This window comes from Dendropsophus ebraccatus, chromosome 12 (genome assembly GCF_027789765.1).
Source record: "Dendropsophus ebraccatus isolate aDenEbr1 chromosome 12, aDenEbr1.pat, whole genome shotgun sequence".
In the NCBI taxonomy this organism is placed as follows: domain Eukaryota; kingdom Metazoa; phylum Chordata; class Amphibia; order Anura; family Hylidae; genus Dendropsophus; species Dendropsophus ebraccatus.
In genome coordinates this window covers 46,940,625-46,963,078 of record NC_091465.1, presented here as the reverse complement: position 1 = coordinate 46,963,078, position 22,454 = coordinate 46,940,625, and the positions used below count along the sequence as shown (strand labels likewise).

The following is a 22,454-nucleotide window of genomic DNA, read 5'->3' as shown; positions in this document are numbered from 1 at the left end:
CCCCCCCCCCCCGCCCCCCGCCAGAGTTGTCCTTTAAACGAGGGCAGCATAAACTAGTGACAGAAATGCTGAACAGATTGGAGTGTTACTTACAATTACATTTTGTTCAGCCATTCTCCTAATAAGCAGGAGAATAAGATTCTTACCCCTTCCCCCATCCTACAGCTCCTGATTGACAGCTGACTGCCTATACACAGCATGGATAGATAACTGCCAATCAGCAGCTGGGGGCAGAGTTTTCTGCTCATGAATAACCAGGACTACTGGGCTCATGCTTATAATTGAGAGGACCACTTATTGTCCATGTTATTCAGGAGGCCCAAAAAAATTGGCTTGGTCACTAAGGGGGTAAAAAATGTATGCATTATAAGATATATTAAATGGTATTATAATAATAATAATAATAATAATAATAATAATAATAATAATAATAATAAAAACATTCATAAGGGAGAATGAAACTGTCTACAGCAAGGAGGAGATGAAATTGTAGTTGCATCCCCAAGGGGGTGATAAACATTTATATACAGTAAGCAGTTTCTTTTTTTAGTTTATAAGGTTTTGACACACTGCCATGGGCAACCTGTAACAAGTTTTTACTTCTTCACTGCCCCAAACAATCAATGATATGTTCATAAACCTCTTTGTTAGCCCATACCACCATATACCTTGGGCTGCTATTAATATGAAAAGTGATAAACACGTATTGCAACTTTTTAAATTTTATGTAGCATCAATCATGTACTTATGATGTGTGTTGATTTCATTTTTCCTTCTTTTTTTTTTTTTTATTGAAAACTTGCCAAATAACTGCAGCATTTTAGCATGTTCTAAGCATCATAACCTGCTGTACAGCTATATATTTAAGGGTGTAAATGTTATATCCATGGGACAGATTTATGTCCAAATAGACATAAGCACTTTGTTGCCAGGCAGCCTCTAGGGTAAATAAACTTGCCTTTATAATTTGATCCAACATTCCCTTTAACAGCAATCATTTACCTGATCATGTTCTTTTATGCCAACAAGTAACACGCACTTTATGTAAACCTCATAGTGAGAAAATTTAACCCATAGGGCCACCTTCACACATGCTTTTTGTAGCTGTTTTTGCCTTGAAAAAGGCAAAACAGTTCAGCATTTTTATGCATTTTTAATGGAGGACTCTATGGGATAGTGATGAGCGAATAGTGAGATATTCAAATATTTGATATTCGCACGAATATGCCGCGAATATTCGAATATTTGATCGAATATTCGATCCCATTAAAGTCTATGGGAACAAGTATTCGATTAGTGAACAGCATCTATTTGACCATTTGGAGGGTAAAACCGGAAGCTGGGGGATTTGAACGCTTATCGAATATTTATCGAATATTCGCAGGATATTCGTACGAATATCGAATATTCGAATATCTCACTATTTGATCGAATATTTATTCGATCGAACAGTATTCGCTCATCACTACTATGGGAGGAAAAATGCCACAAACTGCTTGGGAAAGAAAAACAACAACCTTCAGCACATTTTGGAGTCAAAAGCATACCTTGTGGCTATGTCCACACCCAGTAAAATATAGGTAAAATGATGGATTAATTTTACTATGTGTAACCATAGCCTGAGTGCCATAACCCAAAAGATATTGTGAAACCCCTTTAAAGGACAACTCCGGCAAAAAAAGTTTTTCAAATGAACTGGTGTCAGAAAATTAACTTAAAATTTATTTTTATTTAAAAATCTCAAACCTTCAAGTACTCATCAGCTGTTGTATGTCCTGCAGGAAGTGGTGTATTCTTTCCAGTCTGACATAGTGCTCTCTGCTGCCACCTCTGTTCACGACAGGAACCGTCTAGAGCAGTAGAGGTTTTCTATAGTGATTTCTTATTGCTCTGGACAGTTCCTGTCATGGATAGAGGTGGCAGCAGAGAGCACTGTATCAGACTGGAAAGAATACACCACTTCCAGCAGGACATACAGCAGCTGATAAGTACTGGATGACTTGAGATTTTTTTAAATTACAAATATGTATAACTTCCTGACACAAGTTGATTTGAAAGGGAAAAAAAGTTTCGCTGGAGTACCCCTTTCAGGGGTTAGGAAACAGGTACCATGGAGTAGGTCTCTCTCTCTCTACCTATATATACCAGCCCAGCTAAGTCCTAAAGGGCAGTCCAAAAGAAATAGAAAATTAAGGAGTGTGTTCATGGTGCAGATGCTGGTGATCCCTGACAAAATGATATTTTACGGCTCCAATCACAACACAAACTAGAGGATAAAAAGTTCTAGGTGTAAAGTAAAAGTTCCAAACTGCTCAAGCAGAAAACAGAAGCTGCTGGCAATGCACCAAAGTGCCGCCATTCACGTACATGAAGAATGCAGATAGACAGATGCTGCTACATAGTAATATAGTGACATAGCTCAGAGTCAGTAGAGAGAAGCATTCGTGGAGTTCAGCCTACCTTCCAACAGCACTGAAGAAAAAGAGAGTATAATCCCCTGAAATTTTATACTGAGAGGAAACAAACCCCTCCCATCTCCAAAGGCAGCAATCTAAATGTTATCAATGACCCGTCTCCAGGAAGCGACTGCATAGAACTTGTAATAAGACGGTCATCCTAAAAAAATATTATAACATCATGTAGGGGTCATAGCCTCAGTGCTCTTACATGCATAATATAAAAGACTGCGCTATCCATTATTAAATGTGTAGAAGTAGATCACTTAAGGGGCATATGAAGGGGAAGGAATGCAGCAGTCTTGTCTTGGGTGTAGTCAGGTAAAGGACGTGGAGAGGGGCACAGGATAGGGGTCTCTAGAATCAACAAGCAGAGCCTCATGCAGCTTGTTGTAAGTTGATACAGCTTCTCTGTCTGGAGAGGATGGGGAAGGAGAGGGAGGGAAGCAGTGGCTCAGGCAGTAAGCAGACTTTGCTCACCATGGCTACTCTCCTCTTCGGGGATACAACTACAATCTGCAATTCAATCTGCATGCAATTTAATAAAGTGTAAAGGGGCCTATGAGACAAAGCGATTTTTTCTTCTTCGATATACGGTCGCAAACAAGAGCTTTTGTGAACAACCTAGAATCGTTCACCGTAATACACTGAACGTTAGTATAATTCCGTGAGTCATTAGTTACTTCTGTTTGTACACTCTATATTATATGAATGAATGTACAATGTGTATTTACACTGAACCATTAGCAACTGATTAACCATGATTTTATGGGCAGCTCAAAAGATGCGATCAACGACATATGAACACATTTTCGTTATTTGATCATCGCCTACAAACACACAGAAATATTATCGCCTAAATTCGAACAATATAATGATTTTTCACCTGATAATCTTTCTGTATAACAGGACCTTTAGGGCCCTTTTCCACCGGATGATTATCGTTCGCACAATCGTTAATGATAAACGATCCAAACGACCGCTATTACCAAAGACCTGAAATCGTTCGCCCGTTTACATGGAAAGATAATCGTTACTTATGATCGTTCTTGCGGTCGTCTTGTTGTCGCTATTGCGTTCGTCACTACCGCGAACGTCCGAACGACTTCCTATTCAATGCGAACGATTTGCAAACGGGCAACGATAAAAATAGGTCCAGGTCTTATTAAATGATCAACGATTTCTCGTTCGGTCGTTAGTCGTTAACTGCTATTCAAACGAATGATTATCGTTTAGATTCGAGCGATTTAACGATAATCTGAACGATAATCGTCCGGTGGAATAGGGCCCTTAGGCTGATTGATAAATCTGTTGTATTCGAAGACTGTCTATTACAAGCTTAAAAGGGTACTATGGAAACTTTAGGATGCATTTATTTTTTTTGCTAATACTGGCACAGTGAACAGTGATTGCATTTGCCGCTCACTGTGCTAGAAGCATATACTATATACTTTATCAATAATTTACAATAATTCTATGCACAAGAACACTACATATTTAGTCTTGTCATATCTACTGTATGTTTTGTAGGGTTGCATGCAAATGTACTTACGTTCAGCAAAGGTAGTGTTGTTTGGAGAAAATCTCCTCTTTCACCTCTATGAAAGGACTTAGTAGTCATGTGATCGGTCTTCTCATCCCATGAACAGAGCATATTGTTCACAAATCTTTAAATGCCATTATAGTAGAGCAATTGTACAACCCTCTCAACAGAAAGAAGTATCACCATTCCACGACAAAACTATCATATTTCACACTGGGGAAAAAAGCGTGAAACAAGAGGGAAAAAAAAGTTTATCAGATGTTTATCAGATGCATAACAGATGGTATCACTTATCCAGCTTTCTGAGGTCCCTGAAGGAACACTGATGTGTGAATGAGGCACACTTTGCTGAATAGTTCAGACAATGACTTGTTATATACAGTGGCGGTCTTTGGCACCAAGCACCCCAAGCGATCATTTGGGGCCCCCAACATCCAGGGGGGGCCCCACGCCCCGCTCTTGTGCTCAAGACCGCTGGACAGGGCTGCTGCCCCGCTCGCTGCTGCCATCTGAACTGTAACTATGAGCACTCGTAATGAGCGCTCATAGTTACATGCAGCAGCACTGACAGGGCGGGAGACATTGGCAGTGGCAGCTTTGTCCTTGTGGTGCCGACGCTCCAGTGACATCACTGGAGCATCGGCGCCAGGACAAGGGGAGTGCAGCCTCTTGTGACCGCAGGGAAAACCCTTCCTGCGGCCACAAGAGTGAAGAGAAGAGGAGACGCCCGGGCTCAGGTGAGTATAAGTGTTTGTTTTATTGTGTTATATACTATATGGGAGGGGGAGCACACAGGGGTCTGTTTAACTGGGGGAGCGCACATCGGGGGTCTATATAAATGGGGGGAGCACACAGGGGGGCTATTTAACAGGGGGAACACACAGGGGGGGCTATAGACTACTGAGGCTTCACAGAGGGGTCTATATACTACTGGGGCAGCACACAAGGGGTCTATATACTACTTGGGGCAGCAGAATGGGGTCTATATACAACTTGGAGAGCACACAGGAGGTCTATATCAAAGTGGGGGAGCACACAGTGGGGCTATATACTACTGGGGGAGCACACAGGGGTCTATATACTGCTGGTGGGGCACACAGGGGGTCTATATACTACTGGGGGAACATACAGGGGGTCTATATACTACTTGTGAGGCACACAGGTGGTCTATATATAACTGGGGGAGCACCCAGGGGTCTGTATACTACTGGGGAAGCACACAAGGAGTATATATAATACTGGAGGGGCACACAGGTGGTCTATATACTACTGGGGGAACCACACAGGGGGGTTATATACCACTGGAGGAGCACACAGGGGTCTATATCCAAGTGGGGGAGCACACAGGAGGTCTATATCAAAGTGGGGGAGCACACAGTGGGGCTATATAGTACTGGGTGAGCACACAGGGGTCTATATACTACTGGTGGGGCACACAGGGGGTCTATATACTACTGGGGGAACATACAGAGGGTCTATATACTACTTATGAGGCACACAGGTGGTCTATATATAACTGCGGGAGCACACAGGGGTCTGTATACTACTGGGGCAGCACACAAGGAGTCTATATAATACTGGAGGGGCACATAGGGGGGCTAAATACCCCTGAGGGAGCACACAGGGGGCCTATATACTAGTGGGGGAGCACACGGGGGTATATACAACTGGGGGCAGCACACAGGGGGTCTATATACTTCTGGTGGAGCACACGGGGGCTATATATAACTGGGGGAACACACAGGGGTCTATATACTACTGGGGGAAGCAAACAAGGGGTATATACTACTGGGGGCAGGACACAAGGGGTATATACTACGGGGGCAGCACACAAGGAGTATATATTACTGGCGGTAGCGCACAAGGGGTATATACTACTGTGGGGAAAACACACAGCAGTCTATTGTTTTGGAACAAGTGTCGATGGGGGGGGCCCCAGACATAACTTCGCTTGGGGCCCCAGAAATGCCAAGACCGCCCCTGGTTATATAGCATAGGGTGTAAGGTTACAAGACTGGAAATGCATAGTAAATATTTTCTAAGTTCCCTCTAACAGTTGCTCTGTTTGATTGAATACAAGACTATGAATACACTTGGAAGCACCTTGCTAGTTATGTTGCCATCCGGTACAACTAAACTAGACTCTGCTGTGGAGGACTTCTACAGATTTGGCAAACTGCAGTATACTTTAATGTCCCCATATACTTACTGAAGGATACTTCACTGCTCTATGACACCGGTAGTAGCACATGTGGGAAGAAATGTTCATGTCATGTGAGGCACGCTACATCTACTCTGGCTGTTAGCCAATAATGAGTTATGTGTTGCAAGAGTGTATGAAAACTTCTCAGGGACACAATGCATTTAAAGGGGAACCATTAGCAGGTTCATACAAACGATATGATATCCCCGTGCAGCTGCGTACCTGCTGTGTACACGGCTTTTACTCTTTTTCCTGTAGCTCCTGCCATTTTCATGCAGTTTAAAGAGTAAATATGCAGATGTGCTCATTAGGTACACGTTACACGTTAGTGACGCGGCACATCCAGGTATACAGAACATGCTTTCCGATCGGCCTGATTGTGCATACATGAATATGCATATTCATATTATGTATGCTTAATATGTAAGTGTACTCACAGCCCTTACTGACAGCAGCTCCCTGTGTACCCCATAGAGCTAAAAATCAGACTCCCCTCCCCCAGGCTGGGCTGCTCCTCTCTGTGGTAAATCTGTCCATAAGATGGCTGACATGGAGGATCATGTGACCATGGCCCACCCCCCTTCCCCCCTAAGTACCCACCATTATACAGGCTCAGTGGTGGACACTGGAGGGCGGGGTATGGTCGCATGCTCCTCTATGTCGGCCATCTTATGAACAGGGGAATAAATTAGTAAGCAGGCTCTCTAGGAATAGGTATATGATTAGTATATATGATCAAATGAATATGTAGGTTGTGGATAGTGGTGTATACTGTCAAGATAATATTGGGATAGTAGAAAAATAGATATACAGTAATTCTTACTTATACAAAAGCATGACTTAATATGTAAAGTAAAATATAGTAATTTAATAATTTATAAACATGATATAAAATACATAAAAAGGTGCAATTCATAGAATCAGAGCTCTCATGGATGAGCTCATATAGTGTCCAATTGTATAATATGTAGAGCCAAGTTCAGTTGTCCGTATCGGGCCCTTTGCGCAGGCAGCTGATAAGAAATATATATCTATTGTAGATGACAGATAGCCTGTAGTTGTATCAATCCGTCAATTAGATAATGATTAGTATTATGATACCGTAGTGCTCCTTTCGAGACTTGTGAGTTATTGCAGACGTAGCGCTTGTATATGGTGAAGTTCAGTTGCATTAATTATCTCTGTATATATGGCTCTGTATCTCCACGATACAAGGCACTTATTGTTTCCACTGACAGTAAAAAAGTCTTGTAGGAAAATAGTTTGGAATATTTATTCCTTTGTAGGATGTAACTTATGTACACTGTAACCCTTAGGAGACAGATCGCACTCGTCCTGCAGAGTATGATAGCCTTAGTGCGCAAGATGCAATCGGCTTGCATATATCATATGGGTTTACAAGGGCAGATATAGCAGATAAAAGCATATATTCAAATATTGATGGTGGATCATCCACCTCTCACCCAACTTGCAGTGGTTTGTAGAGATGTAAGTGGCCGGGCAGGGAGCTCCTCTGTGCGGCTCTGTATTCCTGTTCACGCTGGGAAGCTCAGAGATCTGTGTCATCTGCGTTCACCGTTTGCTGATACTGTCAGGGCGTCTGCATTTCGGGAAAGCGCGCGCTCATTTGAATGTCAGTTGGTAGTTCATGTTGACATACTACGGCTGTAGGATTGTTTGATAAAAGGTGTGTATGGCTCTGATTATCCTCTTTAGACGCGTTTCTGGAGCTTTCTCACTCCTTTCCTCAGTAAAGTATGGATAACTATATGAGTATATAGATATATGAGATATAGTTATCCATACTTTACTGAGGAAAGGAGTGAGAAAGCTCCAGAAACGCGTCTAAAGAGGATAATCAGAGCCATACAAACCTTTTATCAAACAATCCTACAGCCGTAGTATGTCAACATGAACTACCAACTGACATTCAAATGAGCGTGCGCTTTCCCGAAATGCAGACGCCCTGACAGTATCAGCAAACGGTGAACGCAGATGACACAGATCTCTGAGCTTCCCAGCGTGAACAGGAATACAGAGCCGCACAGAGGAGCTCCCTGCCCGGCCACTTACATCTCTACAAACCACTGCAAGTCGGGTGAGAGGTGGATGATCCACCATCAATATTTGAATATATGCTTTTATCTGCTATATCTGCCCTTGTAAACCCATATGATATATGCAAGCCGATTGCATCTTGCGCACTAAGGCTATCATACTCTGCAGGACGAGTGCGATCTGTCTCCTAAGGGTTACAGTGTACATAAGTTACATCCTACAAAGGAATAAATATTCCAAACTATTTTCCTACAAGACTTTTTTACTGTCAGTGGAAACAATAAGTGCCTTGTATCCAGGGGCGCCGCAATGATGAGGCGACTTGAGATGTCTGCCACCAGCTGTAATCATGGGGGCGGCACACTGACACTGACACAGCAGGGCACACACAGCCGCTGCAGTGATCCTGGTTGTGCCGCCGCCGCATCCGCCGCCGCATAATCGCCCCCCCCCCCCCCCACGGCCGGTATTCCGGACGCAGGTTAAGGGCTGCAGCGGCCGCCTACCCTGTGTCCGGAGCCCGAAGGGGAATGAAGTCCGCCTCTGCTCCGCCCCTGCTCCGTCCCCCCCAGCCACTCACCCAGTAACAGGCCGGAGGAAGATGTCTGGCTCTGTCTCCGCCCCCAGCCTCCTTCCAGCGCATGCAGCGTCAGGCCGGAGGAGAAGGAGGGAGATGCCGACAGCCCAGGCGCACTAATAGCAGACAGCCCATTGGCTGTCTGCCTTGTCAATCACCGCCACGCTGTTTCCAGCCACCCGCGCGCTGGTGACGTCACACGTCTGCAGCGGAGAGAAGAGGAGCTGTACACAAGCCTGCCAGATCACTAGGTGAGTATATAGGGGATCCTTTTTTTTATTTTAATTAGTTTTGTAACTACAATCAGAATTCTGGAATTAATGGGGTTGGGGGATCTATTAATGGTGGGGACCTTACAGGGGATAACATTTATGGGGGGGGGGGCTTGTCTCCATGATGTACTACTACCCCCAATACTACTACTAATACCCCCAATACTGCTCTACTACTCCCCCTAATACTGCTCTCCTACTGCCCCCAATACTACCCCACTAATACCCCCAATACTGCTCTCCTACTGCCCCAAATACTACCCCCAATACTGCTCTCCTACTGCCCCCAATATTACTCTTAAACTGCTCTACTACTATCCCCAATACTGCTCTACTACTACCCCCAATACTACTACTAATACCCCCAATACTGCTCTACTACTCCCCCTAATACTGCTCTCCTACTGCCCCCAATACTACCCCACTAATACCCCCAATACTGCTCTCCTACTGCCCACAATACTACTCTTATACTGCTCTACTACTACCCCAATACTACCCCACTACTACCCCCAATACTACCCCACTACTGCCCCCAATACTGCTCTCCTACTGCCCCAATTCTACTCTTATACTGCTTTACTACTACCCCCAATACTACCCCACTACTACCCCCAATACTACCCCACTACTACCCCCAATACTGCTCTCCTACTGCCCCCAATACTACTCTTATACTGCTCTACTACTACCCCTAATACTACCCCACTACTACCCCAATACTACCCCACTACTGCCCCCAATACTGCTCTCCTACTGCCCCCAATACTACTCTTATACTGCTTTATTACTACTCCCAATACTACCCCACTACTACCGCCAATACTGCTATCCTACTGCCCCCAATACTACTCTTATACTGCTCTACTACTACCCCCAATACTGCTCTCCTACTGCCCCCAATACTACTCTTATACTGCTTTACTACTACCCCCAATACTGCTCTCCTACTGCCCCCAATACTACTCTTATACTGCTTTACTACTACCCCCAATACTACCCCACTACTACCCCCAATACTGCTTTCCTACTGCCCCCAATACTACTCTTACACTGCTCTACTACTACCCCCAATACTGCTCTACTACTACCCCAATACTACTCTACTACTACCCCAATACTACTATACTACTACCCCAATACTACTCCCATTACCATTCCTACTATTACCTCCACTTCTGATACTACTACTACTCCCAAAACTGCTACTCCCCTTATCTACTACTATACCTCTCATCTTCTATGCTTCTACTGTTACTACACCCCTTAGCCACTATGCCTCTACTACAACACCCATCAGAATTAGCAAAGAATACATTTTTAAAAAAATCAAGATTTAAATCTAGTATCGAGAAAAAAATCAAAAGAAATCAAGATTTTATGTTTTGCCCATATTGCCCAGCCCTAGTTCCAGCCATGAGGTAAAGATGGGAGTTGTAGTTCCAGCTGTCAGGATAGGAGTTGTAGCTGCCGCTATGAGGTCAGGATAGGAGTTGTAGCTGCCGCTATGAGGTCAGGATGGGAGTTGTAGCTGCCGCTATGAGGTCAGGGTGGGAGTTGTAGCTGCCGCTATGAGGTCAGGGTGGGAGTTGTAGCTGCAGCTATGAGGTCAGGATAGGAGTTGTAGCTGCCGCTATGAGGTCAGGGTGGGAGTTGTAGCTGCCGCTATGAGGTCAGGGTGGGAGTTGTAGCTGCCGCTATGAGGTCAGGGTGGGAGTTGTAGCTGCAGCTATGAGGTCAGGATGAGAGTTGTAGCTGCCGCTATGAGGTCAGGGTGGGAGTTGTAGCTGCCGCTATGAGGTCAGGATGGGAGTTGTAGCTGCCGCTATGAGGTCAGGATAGGAGTTGTAGCTGCCGCTATGAGGTCAGGATAGGAGTTGTAGCTGCCGCTATGAGGTCAGGATGGGAGTTGTAGCTGCCGCTATGAGGTCAGGATAGGAGTTGTAGCTGCAGCTATGAGGTCAGGTTGGGAGTTGTAGCTGCCGCTATGAGGTCAGGATGGGAGTTGTAGCTGCTGCTATGAGGTCAGGATAGGAGTTGTAGCTGCCGCTATGAGGTCAGGTTGGGAGTTGTAGCTGCCGCTATGAGGTCAGGATGGGAGTTGTAGCTGCCGCTATGAGGTCAGGATAGGAGTTGTAGCTGCCGCTATGAGGTCAGGATAGGAGTTGTAGCTGCCGCTATGAGGTCAGGGTGGGAGTTGTAGCTGCCGCTATGAGGTCAGGATGGGAGTTGTAGCTGCAGCTATGAGGTCAGGATAGGAGTTGTAGCTGCAGCTATGAGGTCAGGATGGGAGTTGTAGCTAACGCTATGAGGTCAGGTTGGGAGTTGTAGCTGCCGCTATGAGGTCAGGATGGGAGTTGTAGCTGCCGCTATGAGGTCAGGATAGGAGTTGTAGCTGCCGCTATGAGGTCAGGATAGGAGTTGTAGCTGCCGCTATGAGGTCAGGGTGGGAGTTGTAGCTGCCGCTATGAGGTCAGGGTGGGAGTTGTAGCTGCCGCTATGAGGTCAGGATAGGAGTTGTAGCTGCAGCTATGAGGTCAGGATAGGAGTTGTAGCTGCAGCTGTGAGGTCAGGATGGGAGTTGTAGCTGCCGCTATGAGGTCAGGGTAGGAGTTGTAGCTGCCGCTATGAGGTCAGGATGGGAGTTGTAGCTGCCGCTATGAGGTCAGGATAAGAGTTGTAGCTGCCGCTATGAGGTCAGGATAGGAGTTGTAGCTGCAGCTATGAGGTCAGGGTGGGAGTTGTAGCTGCCGCTATGAGGTCAGGATGGGAGTTGTAGCTGCAGCTATGAGGTCAGGGTGGGAGTTGTAGCTGCCGCTATGAGGTCAGGATGGGAGTTGTAGCTGCCGCTATGAGGTCAGGGTGGGAGTTGTAGCTGCCGCTATGAGGTCAGGATAGGAGTTGTAGCTGCCGCTATGAGGTCAGGATAGGAGTTGTAGCTGCCGCTATGAGGTCAGGATAGGAGTTGTAGCTGCCGCTATGAGGTCAGGGTGGGAGTTGTAGCTGCCGCTATGAGGTCAGGATAGGAGTTGTAGCTGCCGCTATGGGGTCAGGATAGGAGTTGTAGCTGCCGCTATGAGGTCAGGATGGGAGTTGTAGCTGCCGCTATGAGGTCAGGATAGGAGTTGTAGCTGCAGCTATGAGGTCAGGGTGGGAGTTGTAGCTGCCGCTATGAAGTCAGGATGGGAGTTGTAGCTGCAGCTATGAGGTCAGGGTGGGAGTTGTAGCTGCCGCTATGAGGTCAGGATGGGAGTTGTAGCTGCCGCTATGAGGTCAGGGTGGGAGTTGTAGCTGCCGCTATGAGGTCAGGATAGGAGTTGTAGCTGCCGCTATGAGGTCAGGATAGGAGTTGTAGCTGCCGCTATGAGGTCAGGATAGGAGTTGTAGCTGCCGCTATGAGGTCAGGGTGGGAGTTGTAGCTGCCGCTATGAGGTCAGGATAGGAGTTGTAGCTGCCGCTATGGGGTCAGGATAGGAGTTGTAGCTGCCGCTATGAGGTCAGGATGGGAGTTGTAGCTGCCGCTATGAGGTCAGGATAGGAGTTGTAGCTGCCGCTATGCGGTCAGGATAGGAGTTGTAGTTGCAGCTTTGAGGTCAGGATGGGAGTTGTAGCTGCCGCTATGAGGTCAGGGTGGGAGTTGTAGCTGCAGCTATGAGGTCAGGATAGGAGTTGTAGCTGCCGCTATGAGGTCAGGATAGGAGTTGTAGCTGCCGCTATGAGGTCAGGATAGGAGTTGTAGCTGCCGCTATGAGGTCAGGATAGGAGTTGTAGCTGCCGCTATGAGGTCAGGATAGGAGTTGTAGCTGCCGCTATGAGGTCAGGATAGGAGTTGTAGCTGCCGCTATGAGGTCAGGATAAGAGTTGTAGCTGCCGCTATGAGGTCAGGGTGGGAGTTGTAGCTGCCGCTATGAGGTCAGGATAGGAGTTGTAGCTGCCGCTATGGGGTCAGGATAGGAGTTGTAGCTGCCGCTATGAGGTCAGGATGGGAGTTGTAGCTGCCGCTATGAGGTCAGGATAGGAGTTGTAGCTGCCGCTATGGGGTCAGGATAGGAGTTGTAGCTGCAGCTATGAGGTCAGGATAGGAGTTGTAGCTGCAGCTATGAGGTCAGGATGGGAGTTGTAGCTGCCGCTATGAGGTCAGGGTGGGAGTTGTAGCTGCCGCTATGAGGTCAGGGTGGGAGTTGTAGCTGCCGCTATGAGGTCAGGATAGGAGTTGTAGCTGCAGCTATGAGGTCAGGATAGGAGTTGTAGCTGCAGCTGTGAGGTCAGGATGGGAGTTGTAGCTGCCGCTATGAGGTCAGGGTAGGAGTTGTAGCTGCCGCTATGAGGTCAGGATGGGAGTTGTAGCTGCCGCTATGAGGTCAGGATAGGAGTTGTAGCTGCAGCTATGAGGTCAGGGTGGGAGTTGTAGCTGCTGCTATGAGGTCAGGATGGGAGTTGTAGCTGCAGCTATGAGGTCAGGGTGGGAGTTGTAGCTGCCGCTATGAGGTCAGGATGGGAGTTGTAGCTGCCGCTATGAGGTCAGGGTGGGAGTTGTAGCTGCCGCTATGAGGTCAGGATAGGAGTTGTAGCTGCCGCTATGAGGTCAGGATAGGAGTTGTAGCTGCCGCTATGAGGTCAGGATAGGAGTTGTAGCTGCCGCTATGAGGTCAGGGTGGGAGTTGTAGCTGCCGCTATGAGGTCAGGATAGGAGTTGTAGCTGCCGCTATGGGGTCAGGATAGGAGTTGTAGCTGCCGCTATGAGGTCAGGATGGGAGTTGTAGCTGCCGCTATGAGGTCAGGATAGGAGTTGTAGCTGCCGCTATGGGGTCAGGATAGGAGTTGTAGCTGCAGCTATGAGGTCAGGATGGGAGTTGTAGCTGCCGCTATGAGGTCAGGATGGGAGTTGTAGCTGCCGCTATGAGGTCAGGATAGGAGTTTTAGCTGCCGCTATGAGGTCAGGATAGGAGTTGTAGCTGCCGCTATGAGGTCAGGATAGGAGTTGTAGCTGCCGCTATGAGGTCAGGCTAGGAGTTGTAGCTGCCGCTATGAGGTCAGGATAGGAGTTGTAGCTGCCGCTATGAGGTCAGGATAGGAGTTGTAGCTGCCGCTATGAGGTCAGGATAGGAGTTGTAGCTGCCGCTATGAGGTCAGGATAGGAGTTGATTGTTGGGGATGCAAGAAGAAGGGCACTTTGTAATATGCTTACAATGATAAAACCTCCTAAAAAGGACAAGAGAATCCCTTTGGAATTGGAAGTTAGTGCCTAAAAGAATCTGCATGGTGTACTCAGTCTACTTATGTGTCTTCTTTGTCTTTTTCAGTGTTGTGAGAGTTTGGCCGGAAACCTTGATTGTGCCTGTCGATGTCAAGAAAGTATTCAGAACCATCCCAGAGTCTTTGCCCCGCAGATCTCTGTTCCTGAGAGAGTACAGTCAGTATTATTCTTTAAACTTCTTTATTTAATAACCCTTGCCATAACACAAGAAATAAAATGACTGTGTCTTGACATGAAAGCCTATTTATATGTGTAGGGTGGACAACGGTGGGGGGGGGGGGGGGGGGGGCGTCATCCTATAGTTCGCCTCGGGCAGCAGAGAGGCTAGAATCACCCCTGCTTGTATCGTTGAGATACAGGGCCGTATATACAGAGATAATTAATGCAACTGAACTTCACCATATACAAGCGCTACGTCTGCAATAACTCACAAGTCTCGAAAGGAGCACTACGGTATCATAATACTAATCATTATCTAATTGACGGATTGATACAACTACAGGCTATCTGTCATCTACAATAGATATATATTTCTTATCAGCTGCCTGCGCAAAGGGCCCGATACGGACAGCTGAACTTGGCTCTACATATTTTACAATTGGACACTATATGAGCTCATCCATGAGAGCTCTGATTCTATGAATTGCACCTTTTTATGTATTTTATATCATGTTTATAAATTATTAAATTACTATATTTTACTTTACATATTAAGTCATGCTTTTGTATAAGTAAGAATTACTGTATATCTATTTTTCTACTATCCCAATATTATCTTGACAGTATACACCACTATCCACAACCTACATATTCATTTGATCATATATACTAATCATATACCTATTCCTAGAGAGCCTGCTTACTAATTTATTCCCTTGTTCACTCTCAGGCGTAGAGACAGTAGTGCACTCGGAGTCAGGGTTTAGCCACCATATTGTAGGGGTGTAGCAAACAAACATAATTTCTTTCATCTTATGAACAGACTCACCACGGAGCAGGGCAGCAGAGCCTAAGGAGGGGAGTCTGATTTTAGCTCTATGAGGTACACAGGGGGCTGCTGTCAGTATACAGTGAATATACTTACTAATACTGTACTCCAAACAATTTTCAACAATACTCTAAAGTGGCCAAATCCTTTAAGAGGCCATCAGTGCCTTATATCACATTGAGGGGGACAGTGCAAAAAAACTTATTTAGGGGTGGTGCAGTGTAATATAACTGACTGAGGGGGTATAGTGTATAATATATTTAGTTTCCAAGATACAGTGGGTTTTATCATGAATTACTGGAGACACAGTGTGTGCAGTATTATATTCAGAGGGTACTTATTCACAGGGTGCAGTGTGTGGCCATAATATATTCACAACGTGCAGTGTATGGCAGCACTATATTCAAAGGATACTGTTTGCAGCATTATATTTAGAGGGTACTGTGTGCAGTAGCATTACAGTATGTTCAGAGGGCATTTCTTAGTTTTGAGGATAAAGATCTGCTGCAAAGGTAAGGAGTTCAAGATGTTTGGTCATCAAACTGTGGAGATTAGAAGTGGATGGAAGAAGTCATGAGAAGAGATCAGATGAGGACGAAAGACAACAACTCTAGAAAAGACGTCGACCTTTGAGTCACTGATACCATTGTGCAAAAGTAAATATTGGCAAGGCCAGAACCCACTCTCAGCCTTTGGTCTGTTCTGTTCAAAGTGGCTACATACTAGTTTACGAAGCTATTTACCACCCATCCCTTTCATATTGCCCATTATACTACTCCTAGTTACCCACAGCATAATGCTCATTGTCCTCATGGGAACCACATATGGTGTGAATGTGCCCTACACAAACAAATAGCTCTGCACTGTATGCATTACAGAGAAAAATAAAGGAATTATAAGTGGACTATTGCCACAAGAAACACAGGCCTGTATTTAGAGTTCACGCTGCCCTAGGCACTTTGTATGCTGAGGTGCCAGTGCGCCCCCCCCCCCCCATGGCACTGGCTGGTTACATGCATGGTATATACCCTGGCACTTGGGTGCCGCTTTGCTTGATGCCTGTTGTTCTCATCAAATTTATTTTACATTTATACACCTCTCAGGGTATGCTGGGAGTTGTAGTCTCTGAGTGGACAACCCTATAATAAATCACTGTGTGCAGAGTCTCCTGGTGGCTGCAATCTGTTGGTGACAACTATCAGCCCTGGAGGTCCCGCAATACAGCGGCAGTTATCAGAGGATTGTACTACTGTACTACAACTCCCAGCATATTCTGAGGGCTGCACTACATGCTGCGAGTTGTAGTGCCTTCAGCTGTTGTAATTGGGTCCTAGGTGCATTATACACTGGATGCTTTGTGGCATATAATAATACATAGATCTGTGGGGGCTCAGTGTAGGGAAGTGACCCCAGAACATCACTAATAGGGGATAGGGGGAGATGTTTTTGTTCTATCCCCTATTAGTGATATTCTGAGGTCACTTCCCTACACTGAGACCCCACAGATCTATGTATTCTGATCTCCCACAAAGCATCCAGTGTATAATGCCCCTAGGACCCAACTACAACAGCTGCAGGCACTACAACTCCCAGCATTTACTGACAGTCCTAGTTGTATCCTAGTTTAAAAGTTTACGCTAGTGTACTGTAGTGACTGCGGGGCTGTGTCAGTCACTACCGCAAACAATACACTGACCTATTTAGACACCAATTGTACACAGGCTCTGCACACTATATAAGTGATTACAGTGCAGTTACTAATGACTCACAGGTGACGTCTTCTCCGATTGCCGTCGCTCACTTTTTGCTTTTTTCTCCATCCAATCATGAAGACTTCTCTGACCACAACTCGTCTGCAGAGGGGTGACTAGGGTAACAGGGGCAGGGTAGCAGCTGGGGTGACGGGGAGGGGGAGCAGCTAGGGGTGGCAGGGGGAGAATCTAGGGATGCAGGGGGAGCAGCTGGGGGGCAGGGGTAACAGCTTTGGGGCAGAGGGAGCAGCTGGGAGGGGAAGGGGGTGGCAGGGGAAGGGGGAGAAGATGGGGTGACAGGGGGAGCAGCTGGGGTGGCAGGGGGAGTAGATGGGGGCAGGAGGAGCAGCTGGGGTGACAGGCAGGGGGAGAAGATGGGGGGATGGGGGGCATGGCCTTAAACTGACAGAAATTGGGGTCTGATTTTTTTTTATTTGTTTCATTTCTTAATTAAAGGGGTAATAAACACAAATATCATATAAGAGATACAGAACTGAGGCCATGCAGGATTTTAAAATCCACCCACAGAGTCACAAAAGGAGTTGCAAAATTGTACAACTGGTCTGAGTCCCACTCATTAATAAAATTTAGAATGTATATACAAAGAAAAATTCAGTATTAGGGTACAAACCCACTTGACGTATTTGCTGCGTGAATCAGTCTTAAATATAAGCAGGCAAAACGCAGGTTGGCTTTATACGATTGTTCTGCGTTAAAATACGCAATTGCGTATTTTTGAAGCGTGAAGCTTGTTGTTAGCAAAGCATCAGTTGTTAACAACCTGTGCGAAAAACGCATGTAGCTTCACGCTTCAAAAATACGCAATTGTGTATTTTAACGCAGAACAATCGTATAAAGCCAACCTGCGTTTTGCCTGCTTATTTTTAAGACTGATTCACGCAGCAAATACGTCAAGTGGGTTTGTACCCTTAGGATTCTACACTCAAATGTTGGTTTTACGTTAGGTTTACTCGGACTCCAATCTTATGCTTGATTACTTTTATGAGACTCTGATCAATTATCTCTTGTTTCTTAAAATTGGCCTTTTGACAGTCTTGGTATGATGCCAGGAATGCCCTGTAGACACTTGCAGTAGTTTATTGCAGTTCATAATGTAGGATTATAAACCCAGCAAAGTGGTGAAAACTGGTTTGATCTGGCCTCGAACGAATCTCACACGTGTAATAAATTGCAGCTGTATAATTATCTGTTAACCTTTCTACTGCATAATCTTTGCCAACATAAATCACAAGTGTATTCATTTATTCTTGTTTGAGCTACATGATTGGTACATGTACGAAAAGACACCAAGGGCGCACATGGTGTATTACCGCAAGCTTGAAATGAAGATTTAAGTTGTGACTACAGAGCCGCTCACCTGGAGTGGTCATGCTACGAGAGCGACACCGCCAATCACATGTTTAAAAAAAGATGCCACTTGCAGTCAGTCCACAGGGCCGGGGGATCCCGGTGTAGTGTCAGAAGCAGAAGATGCAGGCTGGAGGCACCGAGGTCCGAGACTTTTTCTGGCGCTGTACGGCAATAGTGAATGCGTAATGGCCCAGAAAGGTATTTTTTGTCAGGCGTCTGGAGATGTATTGTTGCTATTGGCAACCTTAGACAGTCTGTAGTGGGACCTATGTATTTGCTCCTCTTTCCTAGCTCTCTTGTAGTGATATTGTTTTCTGTCATATATTTATTTAATATGTTGTTATGTATTAATCCCTAATGAAACATATTTTGAGTTTGATCAGTGCTCCTCCCCTGCAACCTATCACACTCTAGTGATTGGCCAGGGGAAAGCTAGCTCCGCCCACCTCCTACCCAGAAGGGCTGTGCGGTCTAGTCAGTGGGAGTTTGCCAGAGTCTAGTCAGTGGGAGTTGGGGATCTGGCTCTGCCAGAGTCACATTTAACCTCCCTGCATCACCTCAGTAATCCTGTCAGACTTCATATTCAGCCTCCTAATCTGTTTCCAGTCAGCCATAAGGACTAATACGTGTCCTCTAAGTCCCAGCAGGACATCCTCTGTATTTATTAATGCCTGCTGTCGGATTGGTGAGATATTTGAGGGTCTCCCGCTCACCGTCCACATCTTCCTGGCTCCCAAGTCAGAGTCTCCATATGTCTTCCTCCTACATGATAGTGAGCATCAACAGTGTCAAGTCTTCTCAAGTCAGTATGTCTATGCGTCTTCCTCCTGCAAGTCAGTGAGTGTTGGCAGCGTCATTTTCTCTCAGTAACTCAAGTGTCTATTCACACATACCCTTATAAAGGCTAAAAGCTATAAAGTCCCTGGAACAGGTCTATCCACGTTATCCTTGAAATCCCCTTCACCAAGTGTGCTGATCAAGCCAACATATGTTTACTGTGAGATGCCCCCCCCCCCTGTATTTGAGTGTATCTCAAGCTGTTCTTCAAGTAAAATTTCAATATACTTTCATCACTACTCTGTGAAGTGATTATATATATATATATATATATATATATATAGAGAGAGAGAGAGAGAGAGAGAGAGAGAGAGAGAGAGAGAGAGAGATATGCCCCTACGTATATGCTGAAGGAAAAGGGCTCCAGCAGAAGAAGAAAAAGAAGAAGAAGAAGAAGAAGAAAAGACCTGTTACCACCCCCAAATGTCTGTTCTTGGCCCCTCAGAATCGAAGAGAGTCAGAAGGCTTCCACTGCCTTCTCACTGTGTCCAAGTCCTCTTAGGGTCGAAGAGAGTCCAGGTGCTGCCGCTGCCATGTCCAGGTGTCTGTTCTGGAGCCTTCTAGGACTTTTGCCCTGATGGGGCTTCAAGTTGATTTGATGCCACTTTTGCAACAATGTCCACTGTTGTCCGGGGAGAAAACTGATTATGCCACAGTCACAGCATGCACATTATTCTGTGAATTTAAAGATAGGATCCATGGTGAATCTTCAACAAAGTCTGTGTGCAGTATTGCTGTGTATTTGTGGGCAATCAGCCTAAAAAAAAATCTGACACAAATATTAGATGAAATTCAATCTAGCTTATTTTAAATATATCCGATCTTTAGTGATTTAGATGTCTAGTAATCTAATAATATTCCTTAAAATGGAAATCTTCACATAAATCTGAAGGGTCTTAACAGTTCACAACTAGCGATGAGCGAACCTCGAGCATACTCGAGTCCATCTGAACCCGAACGTTCCACATTTGATAAGCGGTGGCTGCTGAAGTTGGATAAAGCTCTAAGGCTATGTGGAAAACATGGATATAGTCATTGGCTGTTTCCATGCTTTCCAGACAACCTTAGAGCTTTATCCAACTTCAGCAGCCCCCGCTAATCAAATGCTGAATGATTGGGTTCGGATAGACTCGAGCATGCTCGAGGTTCGCTCATCTCTATTCACACCCTTTTTTTTTTTTTTTTAACAACAGATGTCACATAAATCTTTTTGTCTTAAAGGATTGCCCAGAATTAGACAAATGTGCTCAGACTGGTGCATAACTACTATACTTACTTTCCTCGCTCCCACTGCTGCCATTCTCCCAAAGCTGGTTCCATTCCACAGTGACCCAAAAGAGAGAAAGCACTGTGGAACAGAGTACAGCAAATGAGGATGGTAAGTATAGTAATAATAATACTAAAACTCAGAATACCCCTTGAAGTGACATTACTGGACAACGGTTCAGCCTTCTTTCTAATACCAGACAACCGTTTTAAAGTAGACTTGTCAGCAGGAAAACAGGGGTATGAATAAGCCTATGGCTAGATAGGGCTGTTTATCAGGATTACAGGGATACTTTTTATACCTCCATAGTCTTTTCTAGTGTTGGGATATAAGTATTTTTGTTAATTGTTAGTGACAGACACAGCCCAGGTAGGTTCCATTTATTTCCTCTTCTAACCACAAAATGAATAAAACATAAATCTAATTTTTACCTTTGCATATAAAAGAACCTTTAGTTTTATCTATATATTCTGCTTTTTTCATGACATTGAAAGATTAATATTGTACAACTGAATCAATCTGTGAGTCGTCTAAATTTCTCTCTAGGAATTTACAGATCTTTATCACACTATTCGGAAAATCTAGAAGAAAACTAAAATCTAAATCTTATTAAGGGTGCCCATGTAATGGAGAAAAAAGTTCAAACATTATCCTCAATAGTCCTTTATAGAGATGAGCGAACCTCGGGCATGCTCAAGTCAATCCGAACCCGATCGTTCGGCATTTGATTAGCGGGGGCTGCTAAAGTTGGATAAAGCCCTACGGCTATGTGGAAAACATGGTTATAGTCATTGGCTGTATCCATGTTTTCCAGACAACCTTAGAGCTTTATCCAACGTCAGAAACCACCGCTAATCAAATACCGAACGATCAGGTTCGGATTGACTTGAGCATGCTCGAGGTTCGCTCATCTCTAGTCCTTAACCTTCATGCACATGGTCTTATAATGGCTCAGTTGTCTTTCTGCTCTGTACAAGCTTGCCCAGTGAAGAAGAATTCTGATTGACCAACAACCATATAAAACTGACAACATATATAAGGCAAGTATTAACTATATATTTTCTGGGGTTTTTTTTAAATATGTGATGATATGTTACACTTTAATGTAGCAAAATATGTATTTTATTTCATTCTGAGACTTATATTTAAAGTATCCCCTGTGGACATGTCACAGGAAAAGTGCTCGAGGGGAGGTACATCTCACCCAGACTACTGCTTATGGGGAGATGGTAAATCTGGAAGAGACCTGTCACTCAGCAGTGATATGCTGCTGAGTTGTTCTTTAAATTTTCCGGGCCGGATTTACTTGAATGGTGGGTAGGTTGGTAGTGGGACCTGCCATTCCCTCCCCCTCGATCCAGTGTGGGTTTTGGGATCAGGTGAGCTCTGATCCCAATCAGCCTGAGAAGGCAAAAGCTCTGGTCAGTCTGAAAGGGATTGCTCTCAGCCAGGGGTGAACAGCTTGCATGCTGTATCTCCTGGGAGCAACGAATACTGCCGCCGCTGGGGCCTATTCATACCCTGTGATACTGCCTACTGAAGAGTCAGATAGGAGACCTGTGTTAGTAAGTGCCCAGACGGGCAAGGACCTTTTTGTTTTGTTTTGTTCTGAAAAGCATGGTATTGCTACATTTCTGTTGAGGACTGTTTATGCAGCTAATAAACACCCAGCTGTTTTTATAAGTCCAAGTTTGCTGTCTGAACTGTGTCCAAACACACCATCCCCCGGGAAGATCCCTACAATTGGTGCTGCGGAGCGGGCAAAACGGTTGCTAGGGGCAAAGGTGTGCATCAACTTGGCTACAGCTGCGTATGTCCTGGGTGAATGCTGCTGCTTCACTCCAAAAGCAGCCAAGCAACATGGAGGAGATGAT

General features: G+C 45.3%; 1 long non-coding RNA gene across 1 annotated transcript; it reads right to left on the bottom strand.

The window, feature by feature from the left end:
• Window positions 1-2,459: 2,459 nt before the first annotated feature.
• On the bottom strand, window positions 2,460-6,263 carry LOC138769087 (uncharacterized). Its single transcript, XR_011359209.1, has 3 exons — window positions 6,209-6,263; window positions 4,009-4,212; window positions 2,460-2,616 (listed from the first exon to the last, which is right to left on the bottom strand). It is a non-coding gene; the product is annotated as an uncharacterized lncRNA (long non-coding RNA).
• Window positions 6,264-22,454: the final 16,191 nt, after the last annotated feature.